The 12,796-nt window shown below is 46.1% G+C and overlaps 1 protein-coding gene across 10 annotated transcripts in view; it reads right to left on the bottom strand.

Annotated features, from left to right (window-relative positions):
• LOC126981290 (protein turtle-like) overlaps positions 1-11,511 on the bottom strand; it is a 226,557-nt gene extending 215,046 nt beyond the window's left edge. For 8 of the 10 annotated variants that reach the window (XR_007733876.1, XM_050832195.1, XM_050832200.1 and 5 more), the window contains exon 1: positions 9,976-10,345. The gene's annotated coding sequence lies outside the window, so the exon portion shown is untranslated. Of the gene's footprint in view, positions 1-9,975; positions 10,346-11,391 lie in introns of those variants that run through there. The other 2 variants (XM_050832192.1, XM_050832194.1) reach the window with 2 other exon arrangements.
• Between the last annotated feature and the right edge of the window lie 1,285 nt (positions 11,512-12,796).

Here is a 12,796-nt window from a genome sequence, read left to right on the forward strand (position 1 = left end):
CTAAATTCCTTCTTCTCCCCCTTAATCTGCCTCTCCATCTCCCTCTTCTTCTTTTCCTCCTTCCTTAACTTTCTTCTTCCCGTCTTCCCTCCTTTCTTCTACTTCCTAAATTCGTTATTCTCCCTCTTCCTTCTTTCCTTCCCTCACGTCTCTACTTCTTTATCTCCTCCTCTCCTTTCTTTCTTTCCTTCTTTATCTACTTTCTTAACTTCCTTCTCCTTCTTCCCCTTCTTCTTTCTCAACTTCCTAAATTCCTTCCTCTCTTCCTCCTCCCTACCCCTCTATCTTCCCATCTTCCCTCTTCCTTTCCTTTCCCTATATCCTTCTCCTTCCCATCTTCTCTCTTCTTCCTCTTCCTAAATTCCCTCTTCTTTTTTCTCTCCTTCCTTAACTTCTTCTTCCCCCCTTCTCTCCTCTCCTTCTTAAATTCCTTCTCTCTCCTCCTTAATCTCCCTCCCAATCTCCATACCTTCCTCTCCCTTCCCTCCTGTCTCTGCTCCCTGAATTATTGGGGTCTTCCTTCTTCTCCCTCCTCCTACCTGCCTTATTAATTACCGTACCTGCTCATGCCTAAACCTTCCTTCCTTCCTTCCTTCCTGCTTCCCTCCCTTACCTTAGCTTACTGTATCTACCTCGTGAGTTTTGTTTTTGCTATTTTATTCTGGGGTTAGTGTGTCTATATAGGTTTAAAAATGCGTGTATCAGTGTTTATCTTTTTTATTTATTTGTGGTGTTGATATGAACGTTTTCTTGGCTTCGTTCTTTCATCTTCCCGTTTTCTTCCTTAACGTCTTTGCCTCATCTCGTTTTCTTTCCCCTCCTCTTTATTTCAACTGCATCACTATATAAGACAGCGCCATTTTAGTTGTATTTTTTTATTATTATTTAAGTGTCTATCAATATTTTTTACTTTCCTCGTCATTTTTTCCTTTTTTTCTTTTCTTCCTTTCTTTCTTTCTTCCTATTTCCTTCATTATCTTGCTTCCATTTTTTTATTCTTTTTTTTCTCCTATTCCTGGCGTTATTTCTCTTCCTATGCTTTTTCTCTATCTTTCCTTCCTTCCCTCCTTCCTTCCTTCCTTCCTCTCTTCCAATTTCCTTCATTATCTTGCTTCCGTTTTTTTTTACTTTCTTTTTTTGTCCTATTTCTGACGTTATTTCTCTTCCTATGCTTTTCCTCTCTCTTTCCTCCCTTCCCTCCTTCCTTCCTTCCTTCCTCTCTTCCAATTTCCTTCATTATCTTGCTTCCATTTTTTTTACTTTCTTTTTTTTGTCCTATTTCTGACGTTATTTCTCTTCCTATACTTTTCCTTTTTCTTTCCTTCCTTCCTTTCTATTTCCATCATTATCTAACTTTCATTTTTTTAATTTCCCGTTTTTTTTTCTATTCCTGACATTATTTAACTTTCTATGCTTTTCCTCTTTCTTTCCTTCCTTCCTTTCTTCCTTCCTGCTTCCTTTTCTTCATTGCCTTGCCTTGCTTTCTTATTTCAACATATCTTTATCTTTTTTTTCATTTCCTGCTATTCCTGTTCTTTTTTCCAATGTTTTTTTTTTCTCTTTCCTTCCTTCCTTTCTTTTTTTATTTTCCTCCCAAAACTTTCACTTCAAAAGGCATTACGACACACACACACACACACACACACACACACACACACACACACACACACACACACACACACACACACTATAAAAAGAAAAGAAAAAAAAACTGCATCTTAGAACAATAGCCAAGGGGATGAAAACGATACACAGTGATAACATTCTTTTTTTCCTTTTTTTCTCTTTTTTTTCTTTTCTTTTCAACTTCATTCGCGTGCGTTCGTTAATGACACTTGAATACCACGCCGGAAACAATACGAACAATAAGAACAAGAGCTAATGAACGGTAATTAGTAGCACGGAACGAAATAATTATAAAAAAAGAGAAAAAATAAAAAATATATATACGTATGACTTCAATGGAGAGAGAGAGAGAGAGAGAGAGAGAGAGAGAGAAAGTAGAAAGGGAAAGAAAATTAAAAGTAAAGAGGAGGAGAAAGAAGAGAAAAGAAAATGAAAGGGAGAAAGTGAAGACGAAACCGGAAAAGGATGGAAAGGAAAAAAATGGAATATAGAAAAAAAAATTAAAAGAAAAGGAGGGGAGGGAGGAGAGGGGAAGGTAGGAAGCGTGAGGGAAAGGAAGGGAATGGGCAGGAAGAGAAGGGGAAGGAGAGGGAAGGGAAGGGAAGGAGGGAGGAGGGAGGAGTGGGGAAAGGGAGGGGAAGGAAGGGGAGGGGGGAGTGTGAAGTCAAGGTTGAGTACTCACGTAAAATATATATAAATGAAGGTGAAAGTGGGGAGGAAAGGGGAGGGGAGGAGAGGAAGTGGGGAGGGAAGGGAAAGGAGTGGAACAGGAAGAACAAGGAGGAGGAGGAGGAGGAGGAGGAGGAGGAGGTGTGGTGGTGGAATAAGAGCAAGAAAAGAGGAGGAGGAGGAGGAGGAGGAGGAGGTCAAAGGGAAAGGATTGAAAAATATAGGGAGGAAAATAGCAGGGAATAGGAAGGAAAAATAAAGTTATAGAGCAGAAGACAAAAAATATGAAAGGAGAAAGGAAAGGAGAGGAAAGGGGAAAGGGAAAGGGTGGGAGGGCAAGGAAAATGAAAGAAAAGGAAGAGAGTGAATAAAGGGGAAGCCATGTGAAGGGAGAGGAAAGGAAGAGAAAGGGTGGGAGAGAAAGGAATGTGAAAGGAAAAGGGAGGTAAAGGAAAGAGAAAGAAAGAGGGAAGAAAGAAATTAAGGGGAAGAAATGGTTAGGGTGGTAAGAAATGGCAAGGAAAGGTAAGAAACTAGGAAAGAAGATGGAAGAAGAAGGGAGAGGGAGGGAAAGGAAGGGAAGGAAAAGAAAGGCGAAGGGAATGGAAAGAGATGGGAAGGGGAAAGAAGGGAAGTGAAGGGAAGGGAAGGGAGGGGAAGGAAAGGAAATGAAAGGAAAGGGAAGGGAAGGGAAGAGAAGAGAAGGGAAGAGAAAGGAAGGGAAGAGAAGTGAAGAGAAGAGAAGAGAATGGAAAGGAAGGGAAGGGAAGGGAAGGGAAGGAAAGGAAACGAAAGGGAAGGAGGGAAGGGAAGGACAGGGAAGGGAAGGGAAGGGAAGGAAAGGGAAGGGAAGGGAAGGGAAGAGAATGGAAAGGAAGGGAAGGGAAGGGAAGGGAAAGGGAAGGGAAAGGGAAGGGAAAGGGGGTTAAGAGAGCACCTCCCAGGCGTGACTTTTAAACATTCTGCTCAAAAGGTATTAGACAAGGCAGGTTACATCACTGGCAGGTGTTCTCTCTCTCTCTCTCTCTCTCTCTCTCTCTCTCTCTCTCTCTCTCTCTCTCTCTCTCTCTCTCTCTCTCTCTCTTCTCTCTCTCTTTCTCTCAATCTTCTTCTTTCTCAATCTTCTTCCTTCCTCCTTCCATCTTCTCTTTTCTGCTTTCTCTTCCTCTTCCTCTACCTCCTAATTCCTCTTTTCTTCCTTTTCCCTCTCCCTATTTACAACTTTCTTCTTCCTCCTCCTTCTCTCTTTTTTTTCTCCTCTTCCTTTTCCATCTTCCTCCTTAAAACTCCTCTCCCCTTCCATCCCTCTCTCTCTCTCTCCTTAGATTTCTCTTCTCCCTTCTCTTTCTCCCTATCTTCTTCCTTATCACAACTCTACCCTCTTCCTCTCCTCTTTCTCTCTCCTCCCATATCTGTCTTCCTCCTCCTCCTCCTCGTCTTCTTCCTTCCTTTCTTTTTCCACTCCATCTTCTCCGAGAGCAAAAAAGAAAGAAAAAAAATCAGAGAAGAGAATGGGAAGAGAAAGGGAGAGGAAGGGAGGAGTAGAATGGAAAATGAGATATGAAAGTGAAAGGAAAGGGAAAAAGAATAGAGGGAGGGAGGAGGAGAGAAAGGGAGCATGATGGAGGAACAAAGGGAGAGATAAAATGATAGCAAGACGAAGAGAACAAAAAAAAAAAAAAAGGAATGCATAAGTAGGGAGTGAAAGAGAGAGAGAGAGATAAGATTATGCAAGGAAAAAAACATGAAATAGGAGGATGAGGAGGAGGAGGAGGAGGAGGAGGAGGAGGACACGGAAGGAACGAGGAGGTAAAGATTGGTAACATTAACATCCTTTTAAACATGATACCATATTTCCCTTCCTCCTCCTCCTCCTCTTCCTCCACCTCCTCCTCCTCCTCCTCCTCCACCTCCTCCTCCTCAGCCAACCATATATCCCCCATACACCTGCACATCCGCTGAAAAGGGAAGGAAGGGGGGGAGAGAGGAAAGGAAAAAAAAGGGAAAAGGGAGGAAAGGGGAGGAAAAAGGAAGGGAAGGGAGAAGAGGGAAGGAAGGAAATGATGTGAAGAGGGATAAGGGTGATGAAGGAGAGAGAGAGAGAGAGAGAGAGAGATGGGAATCGTGGATAAGTCGCTATTAACTGGAGGGTCTTCTTACCTCTCCTCCTCCTCCTCCTCCTCCTCCTCCCCCTCCTCCTCCTCCTCCTCCCCCACCGGAATATGCATCTTCTCTTTCACCCCTTCTGTGTATCACTTCCCACGGGACAGACGGAGGAGGAGGAGGAGGAGGAGGAGGAGGATGACCTGTGAAACGGCGAGAGAGAGAGAGAGAGAGAGACGTGGACGACAAGGAAGATGACAAAGGAAAAGATGAAAGAAAAGGAATTTGAGGAGGAGGAGGAGGAGGAGGAGGAGGAAAAGGGCGGTGAAAACTAAGGTCAGAGGAAGAGAATGACAACGATGACGAGGAGGAGGAGGAGGAGGAGGAGGAGGAGGAAAAGGGCGGTGAAAACTAAGGTCAGAGGAAGAGGAGAATGACAACGATGACGAGGAGGAGGAGGAGGAGGAGGAGGAGGAGGAGGAGGAGGAGGAGGAGGAGGAGGAGGAGGAGGAGGAGGAGGAGGAGTTCAAGTATCAGTTCCCGGATGCTGTCTTCCTCCCATCTCCCCCCTTTCCCATCCACCACCTTCACCCCTTCAATCACCCCTTCCTCCCCAACAATTTTACCCCAACCCCTTTTCTTCTCATCCCCCTTTCAAATTTCCCCATCATTACCACCCCCAAAACCCTATTCTCCCCTTCACTAGCACCCCCAGATCCCCTCTTCTCCCCCATCAATTTGCATCCCCAACCTTATTCACCCCATCAAGTCTTACAATCTCAACCCCTTCTTCTTCTCTCCCATTCAAATTCACACTCAAAAATGTATCTCCCTCAGCACACTTCACCCTTTCTCTTCCTTTTCTCTCTCTTTCCCTTTCCTTCCTTTCCTTTCCTTCCTTTTCCTTTTATTTCCTTCCCTACCATTTCCTTCCTTTAAGTTTCCTTCCCTTTTTCACTATTACCTCTCTCTCTCTCTCTCTCTCTCTCTCTCTCTCTCTCTCTCTCTCTCTCTCTCTCTCTCTCTCTCTTAACAACGGCGAAATATTTGATACCTGATAAAAAAACAGGATGAATTAAATAACAAGGTCGGAATAAATAAAAAAAAGAATAAAAAAATAAAGCAAGGTTGGTGAGGTGAAAATGAATAAAAATAAAAAGCGAATAAATGTGAAGAGCAATTTTGTAACTCTGGAAAAAAATGAATAAAAACGAAAAACAATATAAATGAAATGAAATGAATGAAAATGGAAAAATGAAAAAAATGAAAATGAAAAAATAAAGGTCAAAAACTATTTCTTCGATGGGTGGGAAGAAAATAATTAACCTGCCTACCTTTACCTGTGTGTGTGTGTGTGTGTGTGTGTGTGTGTGTGTGTGTGTGTGTGTGTGTGTGTGTGTGTGTGTGTGTGTGTGTGTGTGTGTGTGTGTGTGTGTGTGTGTTGCATATCAAAATATTCTCAGGTGAGGAAATGACTGTGCGAAGCCTGTGTGTGTGTGTGTGTGTGTGTGTGTGTGTGTGTGTGTGTGTGTGTGTGTGTGTGTGTGTGTGTGTGTGTGTGGAATAATCAAGAAGGAAGCAAGACGAACATTTAAACACTCACAAACTGTTATTTGAGAGAGAGAGAGAGAGAGAGTTCTAATCAGAACGGACAGGATTAAAGATTAAAAAGTATGAAAGAAAAGAAGCAAGAAAAGAAGAAATAAAATATGAGATAGAACAAGAACAACAAGAACAAGATGATAAAGTGGAGGAGGAGGAGGAGGAGGAGGAGGAGGAGGAAGAGCTAGGAGGAGGAGAAGCGCCAGCAAGAAGTAAATAATAAGAACGATATCGCAGAATGCTCTCTCTCTCTCTCTCTCTCTCTCTCTCTCTCTCTCTCTCTCTCTCTCTCTCTCTCTCTCTCTCTCTCTCTCTCGATTAAACCCTTGAGTGACACAACACCTAGAAACGGAGGCAACTGAGAGAGAGAGAGAGAGAGAGGAGGGGTCAGCGCTCCCTTACCACGACGCAGCTCGATACAACAGCTTCCCCCTCCCTCTCATTCCCCCTTCCCTCTCTCTCTCTCTCTCTCTCTCTCTCTCTCTCTCTCTCTCTCTCTCTGCCTGCCTGCTTCCCTGCTTGCCCCATTTCGTTATCTGCTAAGCAATAACGACGATATATAATAATTAGCAGGATACATGGACAAACCTACGTCTCTCTCTCTCTCTCTCTCTCTCTCTCTCTCTCTCTCTCTCTCTCTCTCTCTCTCTCTCTCTTTCTCTCTCTTTGGGTGTTGTGTTACAGTGGAATTAGTCAAGAGGAGATGTTGCTTGTGTTGTTGTGTTTGTAAAAGGTTGTGTTTGTGTGCATTTGTGTTGCAGTGTGTCGTGTTGTGTTTTGTTATTGTTATCTTTTTTGTTAACCACTACTGTTATTATTGCTGTTGTTGTTGTTGTTCTTGTTTTTTGTTTTCCTATGTCATTCTTCTTTTCCTTCATTCCCTACGCTTTTTACAGCGGCAAATCTTTTTTTTTATATTTTCTTTTTTCATTTGTTATTATTTTACTAAGTCTCACGTTATTTTTTTTTTTGTATATTGTTCATTTTTCGTTTTTTTTTCATCTATTGCAAAGATTTTTCTATTATTATTATTATTATTATTATTATTATTATTATTATTACTTTTATTATTATTGTTATTATTAGCCAGGGCGAGTAATACACCTCTTCCACATCTCTCTCTCTCTCTCTCTCTCTCTCTCTCTCTCTCTCTCTCTCTCTCTCTCTCTCTCTCTCTCTCTCATCACCATCACCACCTCAAATGACTGACCGACTGACTGGATCTCTCTCTCTCTCTCTCTCTCTCTCTCTCTCTCTCTCTCTCTCTCTCTCTCTCTCTCTCTCTCAACACCATAACCACCTCAAATGACTGACCGACTGACTGTATCTCTCTCTCTCTCTCTCTCTCTCTCTCTCTCTCTCTCTCTCTCTCTCTCTCTCTCTCTCTCTCTCTCTCTCCCTTCGCCTACAACTAAGTATTGATCTCGCTGCACTTCCGTCCACCCACCTTACCTGAATTTCCTCTCCATTTTAACCTAACACCACCACCACCACCACCACCACCATCACCATCTTGTCCTGGCTGATAAGAAGCAAGAATGAAGAGGAGGAGGAGGATTTAGGAGCACAGTATCACACCATCATCGCCACCACCCTCACCTCTACCACCACCACCACCACCACCAGTCAGTCAGTAAGTCATGCGTCTTTCATGCCGACCCACTGACCTGCTCCTCCTCTTCTTCCCCTCTTCCCCTTCCTCTTCCCCTTCTTCGTCCTCACACACGCAAAATTAGAAATGTCGGTCAGAAAAACACGAATGAATGAAAGCGAAATGAATGCTCCGTCGTTTCTTTGATCACTCAGCCAGTCAGTTAGGTTCAGTCAGTCAGTCAGTCAGTCAGTCAGTCACTCAGTCAGTCTATCTATTTCAACAAACACTAACTCTTTGTAATACTAGATGTCCGTTTTACTACTATCCTTGTATCATTCTATATCTCCACCATAAAATACACCCGTCGAAACACACACTCACAGGTAAGATCCAGGTAATATACACTCTTCCCTGCTACACCAATATACAACTTGCTCACTCCCCCGTCAAGATACGAGGAGAAGAGGGAAAGATTATGAAGGATCAGTCTATTTGTCTTTGTATCTTTCTATATCTCCTCTACAAAATACACCAATCAAAACACACAAATTCACAGGTAAGATCCAGGTAATATACACTCTTTCCTGCTACACCTATATACACCTTGCTCACTCCCCCATCAAGATACGAGGTGAAGAGGAAAAGCATAAGAGGAATCAGTCTATTTGTCTGTCTATTTGTCCATTCAACGTAAGCTGGAGCAATTAGAACGCAAAGGTTAGACAAGCGTATATTCACCTTCCCTTCCACGCAACACCTGCCCGTCAGAATGCAAGTTACCTGGTGGAGCAGAAAGAGAGAGTGAAGGAATCTATCTCAAACGTAAGTCAGGCTGATCAATGCACAGGTAAATACAGGTAAGATTAACGTATGTACACTTTCGTTTTTCCACACACCTACACCTGCTTTCCCCTCAAGTTACCTGGGAAAGAGGGAGAGAATGGGTGCATGTCTTGCCTATCCAAAGTAAGGCAGACTAATCAGTGCAGAGGTAAATACAGGTAAAACTAACGCATGTACACCTTCGCTTTTAACACACCTACACCTGCTTTCCCCTCGAGTTGCCTGGCGAAGAGAAGTGGAGAAAGGGAGAGTGGAAACGTCTATATCTGTCTTCAACGTAAGATAAAAAAAAGAAACAGGAGAAAATGCAGGTAAAACTAACATAACTACACCTCTTTCACGCACCTAAACACCTGCTTTCCCTCAAGTTACCTGGTAGAGAAGAGAGACTGAGATTATGCGCATATGTATATCAATCTAACGTAAGACATAACAAAATAAAAACACGGGTAAAACTAACGTATATAATTACACCACCTTCATTTTCACCTGTGTTCCCTCGAGTTACCCAAGAAAGAGAAGTGGATGGATTGAAAGGGAGAGTGGAGGCACATATGTTTGTCCCAGTTAAGAGAGACCAGAGAACAAAAACACAGGTAAAACTATTATAGGTAGAAAAAAAATCACTACGCTATTTTTCACACCTTTCCTCAAGTCATCTGGTAAAGAGGAGTGGGTAGAGAGGGAGAGGAGAGAGGGAAAGGGAGAGGAGGTATGTCTCTCTCTCTAACGGTCTAACCTAACAAGAACAAAAACACAGGTAAGATTATCATAAGTACACCTTCCGTATTTTCACATCTTTCAAGTTATCTGGGAAAGAGAATTGGAGAGATAGAGGTACAAGGTATGAGACGAATTAGAACAAAAACACAGGTAAGATTATCATAAGTACACCTTCCCTATTTTCACATCTTTCAAGTTATCTGGGAAAGAGAATTGGAGAGATAGAGGTACAAGGTATGAGACGAATTAGAACAAAAACACAGGTAAGATTATCATAAGTACACCTTCCCTATTTTCACATCTTTCAAGTTATCTGGGAAAGAGAATTGGAGAGATAGAGGTACAAGGTATGAGACGAATTAAAACAAAAACACAGGTAGAAATATTATAAGTAGGCTACATATTCACTTTTCACACACCTACACACACCTGCCTCTCCTCAAGTTACCTGGTGAAGTGGATAGAGAGGGAGAGTGAAGGTTATTATATAGGTTAGTGTTGTTAGACGCTGCAACTCCTCACATCAAGTACTTCCAAAGGCCAAAGAGATCAGTCGGGTTATAATAAGTGTTTTTTTAGCTTCATGGTACATAAGAAAGGTCCAACTACCACCAGCAGGGTCAAAAAACTACCTATGGAAAGACCCACAACTCCTATGAATGCCTTGTCAAATGAGTGTTCTTGGGAGACTAAGTGTTAAGTATATGGCACTATGTCTATCCCTCCTACGTAAAAGATATAACAAAAAAAGTATAAGTAGAAATCATCATAAATATATCTTCATATTTCTCACAGCTTCCCTTCCCTCAAGTTACCTGGTAGTGGAGTGGGGAGGGAGTGGAGTGGGAGTGGGAGAGGCCAGGCCCGCCGGAGTGGAGGCTCAAACGCTGGGAGAATGGCTGAATGGCTGGATGCCTCCACTTGTTCGATACCAAGGTCTTGAAAGGGGGCGCTGGAGAGAAAGATTGGGACGCTCCGTTGATATTTCTTTCTCTTTCTGTTTCTCGTTCCCTCGCTCTCACTTTCTTTGCCACCTCTTTCTTTCCTTCCTTTCGTTATCTCTTTCCTCACTAATCTCTATTTCTTTTAGTCACTCAAAACTCCACTATCAATCAATTTCGTCCACGTTGTATGTTAATCTACCGTTTCTTCTATTACCATTATCGTCGAGTTCGTTAAAGTACACTGGAAAATGACAGGGAGAAAAAAAAGAAGAAAAGGGGTTAATTGATGATGATGGGTGATTTGTTTTTTGTTTGCTGTTTTCAAAGGCCTGGAATATACATTAACACAAGACAACAATAGATACGCCCATACTGCAAGATGCTCCTTTTTTTATGTCTTATCTGCGAGTCTTTGAGGCACATCACACGTCAGAGGGGAGGGCCAGCAGGGGAGGAAAGGAGGGAGGAAAAGGAAAGCAGGGGAGGAAAGGATGAAAGCAGGGCGGGAAGGAGGAAAGACAGGGAGGGAAGAAAGGAGGAACAGAGAGGGAAAGAGCAGGACAGACAGCAGAGAGGAAAGGAGGAAAGTAGGGGAGGAGGGCAAGACAGAGCAGGGAGGAAAGGAGGGAAGAAAGGAGGAACAGCAGAGAGGGAAAGAGCAGGACAGACACCAGGGAGGAAAGGTGGAAAGTAGGGGAGGAGGGCAAGACAGAGCAGGGAGGAAAGGAGGTAAGGACAGCAGGGAAGGAGGACACAACAGGGAGGACAGACAGCAGAGAAGGAGGTCAAGACAGCAAGCAGGGGAGGAGGAGGACACGGTAAAACGTTGGTGAGGTGAGGGACAGAGAGCAGCAGGGAACAGCAGAGCACCAGCAGGCAAGGAAGCAGGACAGGTGGGTGGGTGGTGGGTACAGCCTCCTCCTCCTCCTCAGGTTCGTCCGTCCGTGGTGGAGGGAGGAGGTGGTGGTGGTGGCGGCGAGGGATGGCTGGCTGGCTGGCTGGCTAGGACCTGCTACACACCTCTACACTCACACCTCTGCACACCTTCACACACATGCACACACAGGGACACACACACACAGCCCCGGGTCGCCGCCTCCCCCTCGCCTCATCACCTGACGGTCGCAGTGTTTTTCGTTAACTTGTATCGATTTTGAACACTTCTTTCCAGGCTGTCCTGCGCCAGCCCCACCGAGCCTTCCACAGGGCAGCTCGTTCCCCAGTGGGCCACAGACACACTGACACGCCCGCCTCGCCTGCCACCCGGGTCTGCCAGGATTCACACACCCGCACGAAACACCGGGGAGATGCGGGGGTGCTCACAGGGGTGCTGGCCTGCTGGTGGGTTATCACATGTCGCGGAGGGAGCAGCGCGCGGTAGTCTCCCCTTGGCGCCCGGCGATGACTGAACCCGCGCCCAGGCAGGCGGCTTGGCGTGGCTCAGGCAGGTGTCGCGTAACGATTTTTCCTCCCTTTCCCAGGACACCCTCAGAACCCTGTGTCCTGGGGTGCCACAGTGCCTGGCTCGAGGGTCACCTCATGCACGGACGGCGGGGGTGGTGAGCCTCAAACACCTCGGAATGGCGAGCAGCAGGGCAGGACAGACTGGAAGAAGCCAGCGCGCCGACGCCATGAGGCTGCGCACCGCTGCCTCCCTCCCCATAACATCGCTAGGAAAAGCAGCGTCCCCAGGACTCAACAGCGTCAGTCCAGGCTCCTGCCCCCTGCAGTCCTTGCCCACCACCACACCACGCAACACCTCCCCACCCCCTCCCTCTCTCTCTCTCCCTCGCCTTCTATCTCTCCTATTCCACTTCTGCCTTGCACTTCTGCTCCATTCCTATTCAGTATTCCCCATCACCCTGGTTCACCCTCGTCCTCGCGCCCTCCTTGGACTCATGCTATAGTAATCAGCGCCCCCGTCCTCTCGTCTCGTCACCCTTCGTTTTCTACCTGTTTCACACTCCGGGGTCCGCTGGTCCTGTCCCCTGTCCCTTCCCTCGCCGCCTCTCACATTACTCACATGCGAGCCCCTCCAAATGGACCCATTACCTTCCTCTTCCACGGCCTTTCCTCGGCCCTGTGTTCTCCCTTTGCCTTCCCCTCCTCATTACACTCCAGCAAAGACCCGATGCCCCACTACAGCTACAAGTGTCCCTCCTCCTCCTCCTCCTGGCTCCTGCCCTATTCGCCAAGCCGCACCATCACGATCCTCCGCCTCGGAGCTCACACGGCTCCGGGAGCAACACACTTCTCATCGAATTAGGCGTGCGGGCGGCGGTGTGTCCAGGTGCTCCACGCGCATGCCCCGGCCAGCAAACCGCCCACATCCAAACAAGTGCATGTGGACACCCGCGAGTACAGCCCCTGCCCGTCCGCCCGCGAGTCCTAATTTGCCACACACACACACACACACACACACACACACACACCTGGGCACAGCCGCGCAGGGCCCTCCATGCACCACTGCTCCAGGCCAGGGCAGGGGAGGGCCGGGGCGTCAGCCAGTGAGCGCCTGCGAGGCGGTTGCCCCGTCGGAGCCTCCGCACTCGCCCATCCGCACGCAGGTCGCCATCCTCCCACCGCAGCCTTCCGCCCCCGCGCCGCCCCCCGCTGCCCGCCGCTCTCCGGGACTCCGGAGCACCACACGCCCGTCCCGCCACGCACACACAAGCACAGGTGTCCTACGTGC

Source organism: Eriocheir sinensis, chromosome 47 (genome assembly GCF_024679095.1).
Source record: "Eriocheir sinensis breed Jianghai 21 chromosome 47, ASM2467909v1, whole genome shotgun sequence".
NCBI classification, from domain to species: Eukaryota; Metazoa; Arthropoda; class Malacostraca; order Decapoda; family Varunidae; genus Eriocheir; species Eriocheir sinensis.